The following is a 9,075-nucleotide window of genomic DNA, read 5'->3' as shown; positions in this document are numbered from 1 at the left end:
CTTTTCAAAAAAAAAATATCTTCTTATCTTATCTTTTTCAAAAATTTGATTTTCAAAATATCTTTTCTAACTTCTTATCTTCTTATCTTTTCAAAATTGACTTTCAAAATTTGTTTCAACTAACTAACTAACTTTTTGTTTGTTTCCTATCTTTTTCAAAACCACCTAACTAACTCTCTCTCTAATTTTTGAAAATATCTTCCCTCTTTTTTTCAAAATTTCTTTTTAATTAACTAATTATTTTAAATTTTTATTTTAATTTTCAAAAATTACTAACCTTTTTCAAAAACTATTTTCGAAAATCACTAACTCTTTTTTCAAAAATAATTTTCGAAAATTCTCTTCTCTCTCATCTCCTTCTATTTGTTTATTCATCTACTAACATCTCTCCCTCACTCACAAAAAAAAAGAGGATCTCTATTATTATTATTTTTCTGTGCCCTCTTCTTTGTCATATGAGCAGGAGCAAGGACAAGAATATTCTTGTTGAAGCAGATCCAAAACCTGAAAGGACTCTGAAGAGGAAACTAAGAGAAGCTGAATTGCAACAAACCAGCAAGCACCTGTTAGAAATTATCAAACAGGAAAAGAAGATGGCAGCTGAAAATAATAATAATGCAAGGAGGATGCTTGGTGACTTTACTGCACCTAATTCCAATTTACATGGAAGAAGCATCTCCATTCCTGCCATTGGAGCAAACAATTTTGAGCTTAAACCTCAATTAGTTTCTCTGATGCAGCAGAACTGCAAGTTTCATGGACTTCCATCTGAAGATCCTTTTCAGTTCTTAACTGAATTCTTGCAGATCTGTGATACTGTTAAGACTAATGGAGTAGATTCTGAAGTCTACAGGCTCATGCTTTTCCCTTTTGCTGTAAGAGACAGAGCTAGAATATGGTTGGACTCTCAACCCAAAGACAGCCTGAACTCTTGGGATAAGCTGGTCACAGCTTTCTTAGCCAAGTTCTTTCCTCCTCAAAAGCTGAGCAAGCTTAGAGCTGATGTTCAAACCTTCAGACAGAAAGAAGGTGAATCCCTCTATGAAGCTTGGGAAAGATACAAGCAGCTGACCAAAAAGTGTCCTTCTGACATGCTTTCAGAATGGACCATCCTGGATATATTCTATGATGATTTATCTGAGTTATCAAAGATGTCATTGGATACTTCTGCAGGTGGATCCATTCACCTGAAGAAAACGCCTGCAGAAGCTCAAGAACTCATTGACATGGTTGCTAATAACCAGTTCATGTACACTTCTGAGAGAAATCCTGTGAGTAATGGGATGCCTATGAAGAAGAGAGTTCTTTAAGTTGATACTCTGAATGCCATATTGGCTCAGAATAAAATATTGACTCAGCAAGTCAATATGATTTCTAAGAGTCTGAATGGAATGCAAGCTGCATCCAACAGTACTCAAGAGGCTTCTCCTGAAGAAGAAGCTTATGATCCTGAGAACCCTGCAATAGCAGAGGTAAATTACATGGGTGAACCTTATGGAAACACCTATAATCCATCATGGAGAAATCATCCAAATTTCTCATGGAAGGATCAAAGGCCTCAACAAGGCTTTAACAATGGTGGAAGAAACAGGTTTAACAATAATAAACCTTTTCCATCATCCACTCAGCAACAGACAGAGAATTCTGAGCAGAATCCATCTAGCTTAGCAAATTTAGTCTCTGATCTATCTAAGGCCACTGTAAGTTTCATGAATGAAACAAGGTCTTCCATTAGAAATCTGGAAGCACAAGTGGGCCAGCTGAGTAAAAGGATCACTGAAATCCCTCCTAGTACTCTACCAAGCAATACAGAAGAGAATCCAAAAGGAGAGTGCAAGGCCATTGACATAAGCACCATGGCCGAACCTGTAAGGGAAGGAGAGGACGTGAATCCCAAGGAGGAAGACCTCCTGGGACGTCCAGTGACCAATAAGGAGCTTCCCTCTAAGGAACCAAAGGAATCTGAGGCTCAACTAGAGACCATAGAGATTCCATTAAACCTCCTTATGCCCTTCATGAGCTCTGATGAGTATTCCTCTTCTGAAGAGAATGAGGATGTTACTGAAGAGCAGACTGCCAAGTTTATTGGTGTAATCATGAAGCTGAATGCCAAATTATTTGGTATTGAAACTTGGGAAGATGAACCTCCCTTGTTCATCAACGAACTAAGTGATCTGGATCAACTGACATTGCCTCAGAAGAGACAGGATCCTGAAAAGTTCATAATACCTTGTACTATAGGCACCATGATCTTTAAGGCTCTGTGTGACCTTGGTTCAGGAATAAACCTCATGCCCCTCTCTGTAATAGAGAAACTGGGAATCTATGGGGGTGCAAGCTGCTAAAATCTCATTAGAGATGGCAGATAATTCAAGAAAACAGGCTTATGGACAAGTAGAGGATGTGTTAGTAAAGGTTGAAGGCCTTTACATCCCTACTGATTTCATAGTCCTGGATACTGGAAAGGAAGAGGATGAATCCATCATCCTAGGAAGACCTTTCCTAGCCACAGCAAGAGCTGTGATTGATGTGGACAGAGGAGAATTGATCCTTTAATTAAATAAGGACAACCTTGTGTTTACAACTCAAGGATCTCTCTCTGCATCCATGGAGAGGAAGCAGAAAAAGCTTCTCTCAAAGTAGAGTCAACCAAAGCCCCCACAGTCAAACTCTAAGTTTGGTGTTGGAGAGTTTCAACAATGCTCTGAACATCTGTGAGGCTCCATGAGAGCCCACTGTCAAGCTATTGACATTAAAGAAGCGCTTGTTGGGAGGTAACCCAATTTTTATTTATCTAACTATATTTTTCTTAGTTATATGTTTTTATAGGTTCATGATCATGTGGAGTCACAAAATAAACAAAAAAATTGAAAAAGGAATAAAAAACAGCAGAAGAAAAATCACACCCTGGAGGAGCATCTGTCTGGTGTTCAACGCCATAACAGAGCATGGTTCTGGCGCTGAACGCCCAAAATGGGCAGTATCTGGGCGCTGAACGCCCAAAATGGGCATCATCTGGGTGCTGAACGCCAGAATTGCACCCTGGAAAAGAGCTGGCGCTGAACGCCCAGAACAAGCATGGTTCTGGCGTTCAACGCCAGAAATAGGCAACAAATGGGCGTTGAACGCCCAAAATGAGCACCAACCTGGCGCTGAACGCCCAGAGTTGTGTGCAAGGGCATTTTACATGCCTAATTTGGTGCAAGGTTGAAATTCCTTGAACACCTCAGGATCTGTGGACCCCACAGGATCATCTCAGGATCTGTGAATCTCACAGGATCCCCACCCACCTCACCCTCTCTCTCTCCATTCATGGTCATCCCTTCTGTTTTCCATTCACCACTCACATCCATACACACATCCCTCTATCTCCTCCATATCTTCTTCTTCTATTCTTTCTTCTTTTGCTCGAGGGCAAGAAACATTCTAAGTTTAGTTTGGTAAAATCATAAGCTTTTTATTTTTCCATTACCATTGATGGCACCTAAGATCGGAGAAACCTCTAGAAAAGGGGAAGGGAAGACAAAAGCTTCCACCGAGTCATGGGAGATGGAAAGATTCATCTCAAGGGTCTATAGCTCAGTGATAAAACATGTGGCTGCAAATCAAGAGATCCCTGAGATACCTCAGAGGATGCACTTCCCTCCACATAAATATTGGGAGCAAATCAATACCTCCCTAGGAGAATTAAAGTTCCAACATGGGACAACTAAGGGTGGAACATCAAGAGCACTCCATCATCCTTCATAAAATTAGAGAAGATCAAAAAGCAATGAGGGAGGAGCAACAAAGACAAGGAAGAGACATAGAAGAGCTCAAGGACATCATTGGTTCCTCAAGAAGGAAACGCCACCATCACTAAGGTGGATTCATTCCTTGTTCTTATTTCTTCTGTTTTTCGTTTTCTATGTTATGTGCTTATCCATATTTGTGTCTTCATTACATGATCATTAGTAGTTAGTAACTATGTCTTAAAGTTATGAATGTCCTATGAATCCATCACCTCTCTTAAATGAAAAATATTTTAATTCAAAAGAACAAGAAGTACATGAGTTTCGAATTTATCCTTGAACTTAGCTTAATTATATTGATGTGGTGACAATGCTTCTTGTTTTCTGAATGTATGCTTGAACAGTGCATATGTCTTTTGAAGTTGTTGTTCATGAATGTTAAATATGTTAGCTCTTGAAAGAATGATGACTAGGAGACATGTTATTTGATAATCTGAAAAATCATAAAAATGATTCTTGAAGCAAGAAAAAGCAGCAAAGAACAAAGCTTGCAGAAAAAAATAGGCGAAAAAAAATAGAAAGAAAAAGAAAAAGCAAGCAGAAAAAGCCAAAAGCTCTTAAAACCAAGAGGCAAGAGCAAAAAGCCAATAGCCCTTAAAACCAAAAGGCAAGGGTAATAAAAAGGATCCCAAGGCTTTGAGCATCAGTGGATAGGAGGGCCTAAAGGAATAAAATCCTGGCCTAAGTGGCTAAACCAAGCTGTCCCTAACCATGTGCTTGTGGCGTGAAGGTGTCAAGTGAAAACTTGAGACTGAGTGGTTAAAGTCAAGGTCCAAAGCAAAAAAAGAGTGTGCTTAAGAACCCTGGACACCTCTAATTGGGGACTTTAGCAAAGCTGAGTCACAATCTGAAAAGGTTCACCCAATTATGTGTCTGTGGCATTTATGTATCCGGTGGTAATACTGGAAAACAAAGTGCTTAGGGCCACGGCCAAGACTCATAAAATAGCTGTGTTCAAGAATCATCATACTGAACTAGGAGAATCAATAACACTATCTGAACTCTGAGTTCCTATAGATGCCAATCATTCTGAACCTCAATGGATAAAGTGAGATGCCAAAACTATTCAAGAGGCAAAAAGCTATAAGTCCCGCACATCTGATTGGAGCTATGTTTCATTGATAGTTTGGAATTTATAGTATATTCTCTTCTTTTTATCCTATTTGATTTTCAGTTGCTTGGGGACAAGCAACAATTTAAGTTTGGTGTTGTGATGAGCGGATAATTTATACGCTTTTTGGCATTGTTTTAGTATGTTTTTAGTAGGATCTAGTTACTTTTAGGGATGCTTTCATTAGTTTTTATGTTAAATTCACATTTCTGGACTTTACTATGAGTTTGTGTGTTTTTCTGTGATTTCAGGTATTTTCTGGCTGAAATTGAGGGACTTGAGCAAAAATCAGATTCAGAGGTTGAAGAAGGACTGCTGATGTTGTTGGATTCTGACCTCCCTGCACTCAAAGTGGATTTTCTGGAGCTAAAGAACTCGAAATGGCGCGCTTCCAATTGCATTGGAAAGTAGACATCCAGGGCTTTCCATAAATGTATAATAGTCCATACTTTGCCTAAGTTTAGATGACGCAAACTGGCGTTCAACGCCAGTTTTCTGCCAATTCTGGCGTCCAGCGCCAGAAACAAGCTGCAAAGTGGAGTTCAACGCCCAAACTGGCACCAAAATTGGCGTTCAACTCCAGGAATGACCTCTACATGTGTAACACTCAAGCTCAGCCCAAGCACACACCAAGTGGGTCACGGAAGTGGATTTACACATCAATTACTTACTTGTGTAAACCCTAGTAGCTAGTTTATTATAAATAGGACCTTTTACTATTGTATTAGACATCTTTGGACGCCTGGTTCTTAGATCAGAGGGGCTGGCCATTCGGCCATGCCTGGACCTTTCACTTATGTATTTTTAACGGTAGAGTTTCTACACTCCATAGATTAAGATGTGGAGCTCTGCTGTTCCTCAAAGATTAATGTAAAGTACTACTGTTTTCTATTCAATTCATTTTATTTCGCTTCTAAGATATTCATTCGCACTTCAACCTGAACGTGTGCCTGACAACCACTTCCGTTCTACATTAGATTGAATGAGTATCTCTTAGATCTCTTAATCAGAATCTTCGTGGTGTAAGCTAGAATGATGGCGGCATTCAAGAGAATTTGGAAAGTCTAAACTTTGTCTGTGGTATTCCGAGTAGGATTCAATGATTGAATGACTGTGACGAGCTTCAAACTCGCGATTGCTGGGCATAGTGACAGACGCAAAAGGATAGTAAATCCTATTCCAGCATGATCGAGAACCGACAGATGAATAGCCGTGCCGTGACAGGGTGCGTTGACCATGTTTACTGAGAGGATAGGATGTAACCATTGACAAGGGTGATGCCTCCAGACGATTAGCCGTGCTGTGACAGGGCATTTGGATCATTTTTCCGAGAGAAGACCGAAAGTAGCCATTGACAATGGTAATGCATTACATAAAGCCAGCCATGGAAAGGAGTAAGACTGATTGGATGAAGACAGCAGGAAAGCAGAAGTTCAGAGGAACGTAAGCATCTCTATTCGCTTATCTGAAATTCTCACCAATGATTTACATAAGTATTTCTATCCCTATTTTATAAATCATTTTCGCAAACTCCATTACTATTTTATATCCGCCTGACTGAGATTTACAAGGTGACCATAGCTTGCTTCATACCAACAATCTCCGTGGGATTCGACCCTTACTCACATAAGGTATTACTTGGACGACGTAGTGCACTTGCTGGTTAGTTGTGCGAAGTTGTGAACCATGGTATTGGCATCATGTTTTTGGCGCCATTACCAGGGAAAGAAAGAGCGATGAATTTTACATAATTAAAGTGTAATCACAATTTCTGCGCACCAGGAAGCTCGGAATTAGAGAGCATATATTGGTGTAATGCTGAACTAAATGGGTCTAGGAGAGTAGTGTGGTGCTTCCATGAGAATTCTATTTTCTCGTCGCCCGGACAAAGTCAAGATAATCAACTAGAAGATGGGTGCGAGGACAAGATATGGGATCCTGGATTATCCTATGATAATCTTTCTCGGGAGCTCACGTCTTGGAAAGAACCTCACCAAAGCTTAATGATGAAGGTTGGAACTTCTGACAACCGATTGAAGGACAAGCACTTTTGGAGGTTCGAGGATGGGTACAAGCATAAGCCACCTTGACAAGGAGCCTCCCAATGTCCAACTTAAGGACTTAAACTAAAAGTGCTTGGTGGGAGACACCCCACCATGGTAAACTCTTTCCATTCTCCTGTAGATATAATGAATGAATGAATTGGGTTCCGTTGTATATAGTTTCTTTACCTCTTGGTATATTTTCCTTTGTTTACTAAGGTGTTTATGCATTCTATGCTTTAATAAGGGATGAATTTATTTTTGAATTGAGTTTTTGCTTGAATTGCAAGTTTTTTCAAGTTGTTTGAAAATGCCTCTATGTCTCCAAATGTGCTTAATCTTACACCTTAGCTAGAGTTTTAGAGAAGGATGGAAGGTTATGAGGTCTTTTGATGCTCATAATAATAACAAAAAAAAAGGCAAAAAAAGCAAAAGCAAAAAGCAAGCCACGCGCAAGCGCAAAGTGCGCGCGCGCGTCGGCTGCATATTTTAGTTTCCTGGGCCAAAAACCAGAGAGTTGTGCCACTTTTGGGCCAACTCTGTGCCTCAACCCACGCGGACGCACACTGTACGCATCCACGTCACTCCATGTTTCGCTGTTCACGCGTTGGCGTACTTCACGCCTCCGCACCCACCCAATAAGCTCAAGCCATCCACGCGAACGCGCATAGTGCGCGCCCGCGTCGATGCATTTTGGCATCATCTAGGCCAAGGGACCCGAGAGTTGTGCCAACTATGGGCCTCTTTTGTGCCTGCAGCTGATGCCAAAGCATCTTAGGCTAGTTTCACTAGCATTTTTCTGTTATTTTTAGTTATTTTATGCAGTTTCTTGAGCCTTAAGTAATCATTTGGGCCAAATAGTCATGCTTGTCTTAAATCATTCAAACATGAAGATTTTGATGCAAATTCCATGAGTTTTTTGTTATATTCCTTGAATGCTATGAATGAAAGATTTCTCATGAAATTTTGCAAGACTTTGATGCAGTTGTTTGGATGATTTCAGGGAAGAAGAGGCTAGGCAAGGAAGTAACAAAATCAATAAAGGAAGCTTGAATATCACATGTGGAGTTTAAGTTCCAGTTTAAGCTTAAACTGGAGCTTAAACGCCAAAACCATGAGAGCTAAGGAAATGCTGAAAGTGGCGTTTAACCTCCAGTTTAACCTTAAACTGGAAGTTAAACGCCAGAATTAGAAATGCACCAGGGAGCATTTCCACGTTTAAGCTCCAGTTTAACCTTAAACTGGAGCTTAAACGTGTTCGACTATTTTTTCTCCTCCAGGGTTGTTTTCTCATTTCCACGTTTAAGCTTCAGTTTAACCTTAAACTGAAGCTTAAACGTACTCGAGCTTGTGCCTCCAGGGAGTGCCAGCGTTTAAGCTCCAGTTTAAGCTTAAACTGGAGCTTAAACGTGTTATATGGAACAGCTTGACCATGCCTTCTTCAAACATAAATAACTTGAGCTAAAAAACTCCAAATGAGGTGATTCAAAATGCATTGGAAAGAAGACATCTAGCGCTTTCCAAGCATATATGGCATGCATGGTGGATACTAAAAATTAAGGGAGAAAACAGCCCCGTAATGTGCATAGAAGAGCATAGTACCAACATGCAATCAGGCCAGCTAACCTCTTCACCTTCCATGGAGTATAACTCGAGTTGTAGAATTCCAAATGATGCGCTTCCAGTTGCATTGGAAAGTAGACATCCAGAGCTTTCCAACGATGTATAGAAGTATGGGGTGGACAATGCAACTGAGCTCCCAAAATTGGCATTTTCAAGCACGTTTAAGTGACTTAAACGTTGGCTTAAACGCTGTCAAACCAACCAGCAACCTTGTCACCTTCAATCAAGCATAACTTGAGCTATAGAAATCCAATTGAGGTGCTACCAGTTGCGTTAGAAAGCTGACATCCATAGCTTTCCAACGAGGTATAATAGTCTATATTTGGCATCAAATTGGCAAGGTTGACAAGAGAACAAAGTGACGACTCAAGAAAGGGGGGTGCAACGTTTGAGTGTAGTTTAATGGATCATTATCCTTTTTGGATCAATTATGTCACTCTACCCTTCAAGCAAGCAAGGCCCATCAACAACACCAAATCAAGGCCACAAGAATCATCTAGAATAGTTT

At 40.2% G+C, this 9,075-nt stretch overlaps 1 non-coding gene across 1 annotated transcript; it reads right to left on the bottom strand.

The window, feature by feature from the left end:
• Nucleotides 1-989: 989 nt before the first annotated feature.
• On the bottom strand, nt 990-1,097 carry LOC112745694 (small nucleolar RNA R71). Its single transcript, XR_003173608.1, has one exon. It is a non-coding gene; the product is annotated as a small nucleolar RNA R71 (small nucleolar RNA).
• Between the last annotated feature and the right edge of the window lie 7,978 nt (nt 1,098-9,075).

This window comes from Arachis hypogaea, chromosome 14 (genome assembly GCF_003086295.3).
Source record: "Arachis hypogaea cultivar Tifrunner chromosome 14, arahy.Tifrunner.gnm2.J5K5, whole genome shotgun sequence".
Classification (NCBI taxonomy): domain Eukaryota; kingdom Viridiplantae; phylum Streptophyta; class Magnoliopsida; order Fabales; family Fabaceae; genus Arachis; species Arachis hypogaea.
This window is presented reverse-complemented; position numbering and strand designations above follow the sequence as displayed.